Source organism: Pristiophorus japonicus, chromosome 19 (genome assembly GCF_044704955.1).
Source record: "Pristiophorus japonicus isolate sPriJap1 chromosome 19, sPriJap1.hap1, whole genome shotgun sequence".
Lineage (NCBI taxonomy): Eukaryota > Metazoa > Chordata > Chondrichthyes > Pristiophoridae > Pristiophorus > Pristiophorus japonicus.
The window spans coordinates 24,636,319-24,645,596 of record NC_091995.1 but is presented as its reverse complement, the minus strand read 5'-3'; positions in this window follow the sequence as shown (position 1 = coordinate 24,645,596).

Below are 9,278 nucleotides of genomic sequence, written 5' to 3'. Positions count from 1 at the left end.
CCACATTTTATTCTGCTCTTCCCTGCCTTGGAGAAGCCTATGAGTCACGATGCCTTGGTCTCCACTGTGGCGAAACTCCCTGCAGTTTTTCTAATTGTCCTAACAAGTAGCGAGTACATCGTACCTGTTGGACAGGACCAATGTCTATGTGACCACTTACTCAACCTCGCCTAAATTCCCTCTACCTGGCTCCCTACCAGTCACACCCTCCCTTTGATGCACCTGTGTTTTCTTCCGGGGTATGAATATATTCTGAATAAAATAATGCAGAAATTAGACCGTCTCACTTATGTGTTGGAGTGTCTTCAACTGGCACTCCAGCGTAATGATTCTCTGACTTAAATATTTGATATGGAGATTTTGCTTGCATATGTGTTTGCTCGGGACATTCTCGATGTCCACAAACTATCACAAACTGCAGTCCACACACCAATCCTGCTTTGCCATAATATATTCTAGCCGTATTGTATTTATTTCATTCTTTCAGTTATTTATTCAATGATTATTTTTAGTCATATTAAATATTAAACCAATTAACTCTTTGTATATTACAGTACTTTATAGGTTCCTGCTCATAGTTTAAAACACAGTCCTCAGCTAGTGAGAAAAGAAACGACGATGCTTAATAATCACCAACCAATCACCTGTCCTCTTTTTTGGAATGCATCGATATTTCCGCTGTCTCTGATAGCTCCTCTAATTATGTTCTTGCACCTCTTCTCCGAATTCCCAAATAAAAGACGCTGCTCAAGTTTACTCCGTTGAAGACACGCTGCATAGTTCACACTGTGCTTCTGCAGGGCTGTTTAGTTTAGACTATAACAGCCCTACCTTGTTTACAAGTGATGACACCGGTACCATGTGCTCGTTGATTAGCAGCGATTCAGGTAAAACACTCACAGCTAACTCAAAAGCAAAATACTGCGAATGCTGCAAACTGAAATAAAAACAGAGGATGTTGGAAATCTCAGTGGGTCAGGCAGCATCTTTGGAGAGAAAAACAAAGTTAATGTTTTGTGTCGACGATCCTTCGAAAGAACTGCGAATATTCAAAAAGAGCACATTCTTAAGCACTGTGTCAGATGTAGGGCAAGTATGAAGAAAACTGAATGTCTGTGATCTGGTGGAAAGTAGGAGAGGTGAGAGAGACAAAAGGCATAATGGGCTGAATTGAAATATAAGTTCGGAAAAGGATAATCTGGAGAGGGTATAAATGGTGTAGCAATGACTAGCTGCCTTTGTAGATTAAGAAAAAAAAGATAAGAAATAGGGGAAAAAAAATCATAACATGGGGAGAGAGAAAGGGAGCCAAAAAGGCCGGAGTTTATGCTTCGAAATTTTTGAACTCGATGTTGACTCCAGAAGGCTGAATAATGCCAAAACGAAAAATGAAGTGCTGCTCTTTAAGCTTGTGTGGAGCTTCATCGGATCAATGCAGGAGTCCGAGGACAGAGATATCAGATTGCGAGTGGAGTTGAAAACTAAAGTGACAGGCGACCAGCAGCTCAGCGTTAAACGTACGGAATGAATTGAGGTGTTCGGCCAACGTGTCACCCAATCAATGCTTGGTCTTCCCAAACTCGAGGAGGCCACATCTTGAGCAGCGAATACAGTGTGCTAAATTGAAAGAATTACAAGTAAATCACTGGTACACCTGGAAGAAATATTTTGGGCCCTCGATAGTGTGAAGTGTGGAGCTAAAATTGAAGGTGTTGCATTTCCTGCACATGCAAGAAAGGATGGCTTGGGAAGTAGAGGGAGTGCTGTGGGTGACGGCGGAATGGACCAGGTTGTTGCGGAGGTTGCAGTCCCTTCAGAATACTGATAGGGCAGGGCAAGGGGAAGATGTGATTGGTGGTGGGGGCATGCTGTTGGGGGCTGAAATGGCGGAGGATGATCCTTTGAACATGGAGGCAGGTGGGGTGAAAGTTAGAGACAAGGGGATTAATGTCGTGGTTTTGAGAGGGAGAGGAAGGTGTGAGAGTAGAGGTGTAGAAAAAAGATTGGTTATGGTCATGAGCCATGTTAACCAGGTGGGAGGAATCCACGGCTGATGATAAAGGAAACGATGTCAGAGGTACTCGGGTGAAAGATGGTGTCATCAGAGCAGCTGCAACGGTAATGGAGAAACTGGGAGAATGGAATGGAATCCTGACAGTATGTGGGGTTGGAGGAAGTGTAGTCCAGGTAGCTGTGGGAGTCACTGGGCTTATATTGGATACTGGTCAATGGTCTATCCCCAGAAATGAAGACAGAGGAATCGAGGAAGTGAAGGGAAGTGTCGTAGTTGAACAAGGTAAAGGTGAGGGAATGGTGGAAATTGGAAGAAAAATGAACAAAATTTTTAAGTTCAGGGCGAGACCAGGAAACAGCACTGATACGTTCATCAATGTACTGGAAAAAAAGAGGTGAGGGAGGGTACCCGAGTAGGACTGGAATAAAGAATGTTCCACATCTCCCACGAAAAGGTAGGCATAGCTAGGACCCATGTGAGTTTGCATGGCAGCAACTTTAATTTTTAAAATGTGTGTGGAACTAAAGTAGAAGTTGCTCAACATGAGAACAATTTCAACCAGGTGGAGTCGGGTAGTGGTGCATGGGGACTGGTTGGGCCTCTGTTCGAGGAAGAAGGAGAGCGCCCTCAGGCCATCCTGGTGGGGAAGGAAATGTAGTGATTGGACATCCATGGTGAAAAAGAAACGTTTGGGGCCAGCAAACTGGAAACTGTAAATGTAACGGAGGGTGTGGGAGGAGTCACTGATGTAGGTGGGAAGAGAGTGGACCATGGGAGAAAAAATAGTGTCGAGATAGGAAGAATTAAGTACTGTGGGACAAGCACAGCCTGAACCAATGGGTCTACTTGGGGCAGTCCGGTTTGTGGATCTTGGAAAGGAGGTAGAAGCGGGCTGTGCAGGGTTGGGGAACTAAGATGTTGGCGGCTATCGAGGGAAGATCTCCAGAGGAGATTACGTCAGTGACAGTCTGTGAAATAATGGTTTGATATTCAGTGGTGGGGACATAGGAAATATCAGAGAGTTGACGATCAGCCTCTGAAAGATAGAGGCCAGTTTGCCAAACAACAACAGTGCCAACCTTGTCAGCAAGTTTAATGACAAGGTTAGGGTTAGATCTGAGCGAGCGGAGTGCTGCAAGTTCAGATGAAGGTAGGTTGGAGTGAGTGAACGGAACAGAGAAACTTTGAAGGCCAATGTCCCGTAGGCAGTTTGCTCCGAAAAGGTCTAGAGAGTATAAGAGGACAGAGGGAGCGGTCCAGCTGGAGCGAACATTCTGAATGAGTGTGAAAGGGTGAGCAATTCGGCGGGCAATATTCCTCGCTGAAGAAGTGGACACGGTGGCAAAGGCGGTGGAAAAGGAGCTCAGCATCATACTGTCATGCATTCAACCAGCATTGTAACCCATGTATAAACTGACCTAAGACAGCAGGGAGTCCGGGGCCCAGCGTCGGCAGCAGTCGGGAGCAGCATCGAGGAGGTGCGTGGAGAGGCCTATAAAGGCACAGCAGGGAGTCCGGGGCCCAGCGTCGGCGGCAGTCGGGAGCAGCATCGAGGAGGTGCGCGGAGAGGCCTATAAAAGGCACAGCAGGGAGTCCGGGGCCCAGCGTCGGCGGCAGTCGGGAGCAGCATCGAGGAGGTGCGTGGAGAGGCCTATAAAAGGCACAGCAGGGAGTCCGGGGCCCAGCGTCGGCGGCAGTCGGGAGCAGCATCGAGGAGGTGCGTGGAGAGGCCTATAAAAGGCACAGCAGGGAGTCCGGGGCCCAGCGTCGGCGGCAGTCGGGAGCAGCGTCGAGGAGGTGCGTGGAGAGGCCTATAAAAGGCACAGCAGGGAGTCCGGGGCCCAGCGTCGGCATCAGTCGGGAGCAGCGTCGAGGAGGTGCGTGGAGAGGCCTATAAAAAGCTTACTTGTGCAGCTACAGGGAGAAGGCAAAAAAGAAGTAGAAAGAAATCAAAAGGTGACGTCACAGCCAAGAGGGTAAGTGATTGGCTGGTGATTGGTGAGTAGTTTTTCTTTTTTCTCTTCTATATCAGTGAGTAACTTTTAACACTGTTGTTGCCAACTTAAGTGTATATAAGGGTTAAGTCATGGCAGGAGAGCTCGGTCGGGTGTTATGCTCCTCCTGTACCATGTGGGAACTCAGGGACACTTCCGGTGTCCCTGACGATTACGTGTGCGGGAAGTGTATCCGCCTCCAGCTCCTGACAGACCGCGTTGCGGAGTTGGAGCTGAGGGTGGATTCACTCTGGAGCATCCTCGATGCTGAGAATGACGTGAGTATCACGTGTAGCGAGTTGGTCGTACCACAGGGAAAGGGTCCACAGCCAGATAGGGAATGGAAGACCAACAGGAAGAGCAGTGCAAGGAAGGTAGTGCAGGAGTCCCCTGTGGTCATCCCCCTGCAAAACAGATACACTGCTTTGGGTACTGTTGAGGGGGATGACTCATCAGGGGAGGGCAGCAGCAGCCAAGTTCATGGCACCGTGGCTGGCTCTGCTGCACAGGAGGGCAGGAAAAAGAGTGGGAGAGCAATAGTGATTGGGGATTCAATGGTGAGGGGAATAGATAGGCGTTTCTGCGGCCGCAACCGAGACTCCAGGATGGTATGTTGCCTCCCTGGTGCAAGGGTCAAGGATGTCTCGGAGCGGGTGCAGGACATTCTAAAAAGGGAGGGAGAACAGCCAGTTGTCGTGGTGCACATTGGTACCAATGACATAGGTAAAAAGAGGGATGAGGTCCTACGAAACGAATTTAAGGAGCTAGGAGCTAAATTAAAAAGTAGCACCTCAAAAGTAGTAATCTCGGGATTGCTACCAGTGCCACGTGATAGTCAGAGTAGGAATCGCAGGATAGCGCAGATGAATACGTGGCTTGAGCAGTGGTGCAACAGGGAGGGATTCAAATTCCTGGGGCATTGGAACCGGTTCTGGGGGAGGTGGGACCAGTACAAACCGGACGGTCTGCACCTGGGCAGGACCGGAACCAATGTCCTAGGGGGAGTGTTTGCTAGTGCTGTTGGGGAGGATTTAAACTGATATGGCAGGGGGATGGGAACCAATGCAGGGAGACAGAGGAAAACAAAAAGGAAGCAAAAGCAAAAGACAGAAAGGAGATGAGGAAAAGTGGAGGGCAGAGAAACCAAAGGCAAAGAACAAAAAGGGCCACTGTACAGCAAAATTCTAAAAGGACAAAGGGTGTTAAAAGAACAAGCCTGAAGGCTTTGTGTCTTAATGCAAGGAGTATCCGCAATAAAGTGGATGAATTAACTGTGCAAATAGATGTTAACAAATATGATGTGATTGGGATTACGGAGACGTGGCTCCAGGATGATCAGGGCTGGGAACTCAACATCCAGGGGTATTCAACATTCAGGAAAGATAGAATAAAAGGAAAAGGAGGTGGGGTAGCATTGCTGGTTAAGGAGCAAATTAAGGCAATAGTTCGGAAGGACATTAGCTTGGATGATGTGGAATCTATATGGGTAGAGCTGCAGAATACCAAAGGACAAAAAACGTTAGTGGGAGTTGTGTACAGACCTCCAAACAGTAGTAGTGATGTTGGGGAGGGCATCAAACATGAAATTAGGGGTGCGTGCAATAAAGGTTCAGCAGTTATAACGGGTGACTTTAATATGCACATAGATTGGGTTAACCAAACTGGAAGAAATACGGTAGAGGAGGATTTCCTGGATTGCATAAGGGATGGTTTTTTAGACCAATATGTCGAGGAACCAACTAGGGGGGAGGCCATCTTAGACTGGGTGTTGTGTAATGAGAGAGGATTAATTAGCAATCTCGTTGTGTGAGGCCCCTTGGGGAAGAGTGACCATAATATGGTGGAATTCTGCATTAGGATGGAGAATGAAACAGTTAATTCAGAGACCATGGTCCAGAACTTAAAGAAGGGTAACTTTGAAGGTATGAGGCGTGAATTGGCTAGGATAGATTGGCGAATGATACTGAAGGGATTGACTGTGGATGGGCAATGGCAGACATTTAGAGACCGCATGGATGAACTACAACAATTGTACATTCCTGTCTGTCGTAAAAATAAAAAAGGGAAGGTGGCTCAACCGTGGCTATCAAGGGAAATCAGGGATAGCATTAAAGCCAAGGAAGTGGCATACAAATTGGCCAGAAATAGCAGAGAACCCGGGGACTGGGAGAAATTTAGAACTCAGCAGAGGGGGACAAAGGGTTTGATTAGGGCAGGGAAAATGGAGTACGAGAAGAAGCTTGCAGGGAACATTAAGACGGATTGCAAAAGTTTCTATAGATATGTAAAGAGAAAAAGGTTAGTAAAGACAAACGTAGGACCTCTGCAGTCAGAATCAGGGGAAGTCATAACGGGGAACAAAGAAATGGCGGACCAATTGAACAAGTACTTTGGTTCGGTATTCACTAAGGAGGACACAAACAACCTTCCGGATATAAAAGGGGTCGAAGGGTCTAGTAAGGAGGAGGAACTGAGGGAAATCCTTATTAGTCGGGAAATTGTGTTGGGGAAATTGATGGGATTGAAGGCCGATAAATCCCCAGGGCCTGATGGACTGCATCCCAGAGTACTTCAGGAGGTGGCCTTGGAAATAGTGGATGCATTGACAGTCATTTTCCAACATTCCATTGACTCTGGATCAGTTCCTATGGAGTGGAGGGTAGCCAATGTAACCCCACTTTTTAAAAAAGGAGGGAGAGAGAAAACAGGGAATTACAGACCGGTCAGCCTGACATCGGTAGTGGGTAAAATGATGGAATCAATTATTAAGGATGTCATCGCAGTGCATTTGGAAAGAGGTAATATGATAGGTCCAAGTCAGCATGGATTTGTGAAAGGGAAATCATGCTTGACAAATCTTCTGGAATTTTTTGAGGATGTTTCCAGTAGAGTGGACAAGGGAGAACCAGTCGATGTGGTATAGTTGGACTTTCAGAAGGCTTTCGACAAGGTCCCACACAAGAGATTAATGTGCAAAGTTAAAGCACATGGGATTGGGGGTAGTGTGCTGACATGGATTGAGAACTGGGTGTCAGACAGGAAGCAAAGAGTAGGAGTAAATGGGGACTTTTCAGAATGGCAGGCAGTGACTAGTGGGGTACCGCAAGGTTCTGTGCTGGGGCCCCAGCTGTTTACACTGTACATTAATGATTTAGACGAGGGGATTAAATGTAGTATCTCCAAATTTGCGGATGACACTAAGTTGGGTGGCAGTGTGAGCTGCAAGGAGGATTCTATGAGGCTGCAGAGCGACTTGGATAGGTTAGGTGAGTGGGCAAATGCATGGCAGATGAAGTATAATGTGGATAAATGTGAGGTTATCCACTTTGGTGGTAAAAACAGAGAGACAGACTATTATCTGAATGGTAACAGATTAGGAAAAGGAGAGGTGCAACGAGACCTGGGTGTCATGGTACATCAGTCATTGAAGGTTGGCATGCAGGTACAGCAGGCGGTTAAGAAAGCAAATGGCATGTTGGCCTTCATTGCGAGGGGATTTGAGTACAAGGGCAGGGAGGTGTTGCTACAATTGTACAGAGCCTTGGTGAGGCCACACCTGGAGTATTGTGTACAGTTTTGGTCTCCTAACCTGAGGAAGGACATTCTTGCTATTGAGGGAGTGCAGCGAAGGTTCACCAGACTGATTCCCGGGATGGCGGGACTGACCTATCAAGAAAGACTGGATCAACTGGGCTTGTATTCACTGGAGTTCAGAAGAATGAGAGGGGACCTCATAGAAACGTTTAAAATTCTGACGGGGTTAGACAGGTTAGATGCAGGAAGAATGTTCCCAATGTTGGGGAAGTCCAGAACCAGGGGACACAGTCTAAGGAAAAGGGGGAAGCCATTTAGGACTGAGATGAGGAGGAATTTCTTCACCCAGAGAGTGGTGAACCTGTGGAATTCTCTACCACAGAAAGTTGTTGAGGCCAATTCACTAAATATATTCAAAAAGGAGTTAGATGAAGTCCTTACTACTAGGGGAATCAAGGGGTATGGTGAGAAAGCAGGAATGGGGTACTGAAGTTGCATGTTCAGCCATGAACTCATTGAATGGCGGTGCAGGCTAGAAGGGCCGAATGGCCTACTCCTGCACCTATTTTCTATGTTTCTATGTTTCTATGTTTCTATGTACACCATGAGAACACTGACCACTAGGTGGGAGACACTCCTATCCTGGACCTTCAAGTACAAAAAGGGGAAGCTCCATCCACCTTCATCACTTGAGTGCTAAGGAATAAAGGACAGGTCACAGACTGACCTTCTCTCAAGCATGGGCCTCGTGTGCATTTATACTGTGTAGTAAAGACGTATCAATGGCGACAAGAAACTGGGATTTAAACCACGCGAGCATGGCCACTAGCAGAACAGACGAGAGGTACTGTGTTAAGGAATGGTTGGGACAGAGATTCAACATTTTTAAAGCAGCACACAGTTCTCCAGGCAGACAAGGGCAGTCAGGCATGCCCCAACATGTAGTCGAACCCAGAGGGGGAGTTCGACAGAGACAATGGCAAGCTGAACAGCGATTCACGCCATTGCAAGGGACAATGCGGCCAGTAATGGGGCCATCAACACCTGTTAATGGTGCACTCAAGGAAAATAACAGGGGCAGTCAGGGACGATCGACTGGCAAGGGACCTTTTGTTTCAAACCGCAACTCATGCTGGAGGCGTGGAGGCATACGTTCAGCCGGAGTTTGCAGAGATGAGCAAAATACGTACGGAAATGGCAGAAATGGACACTGGGGGAAATCGCTGGAAGCTGAAGTTCAGCGAGTTCATGTGGAGCACGTATACAGTTCATACACCAGGACGCCACCGATAATGATGAAAGTGCTCCTCAATGGCATCCCAGTATCAATAGAGTTAGACACGGGTGCCAGCCAGTCCCTGATGGGTATCAAACAGTTCTAAATGTTGTGGGCATCCAAGGCCAGGAGGCCAAAATTATCGCCGATTGACGCACAGCTACGGACTTACACAAAGCAGATCATTCCGGTGCTAGGCAGCGCCACGGTAGTCGTGACCCACAAAGATTCGGTGAACAGGTTGCCACTCTGGATTGTCCCAGGGGACGGTCCCGCACTACTGGATAAGAGTTGGTTTGCTGTCATGAACTGGAAATGGGGCGATGTCAATGCAATTTCCTCTGTGGAGCGAGTATCATGCTCACAGCTCCTGGACAAATTTGACTCATTATTTCAACCCGTCATTGGCACTTTCATGGGGGCCAAGGTAGTGATTCACATAAACCCGGACGCCAGACCA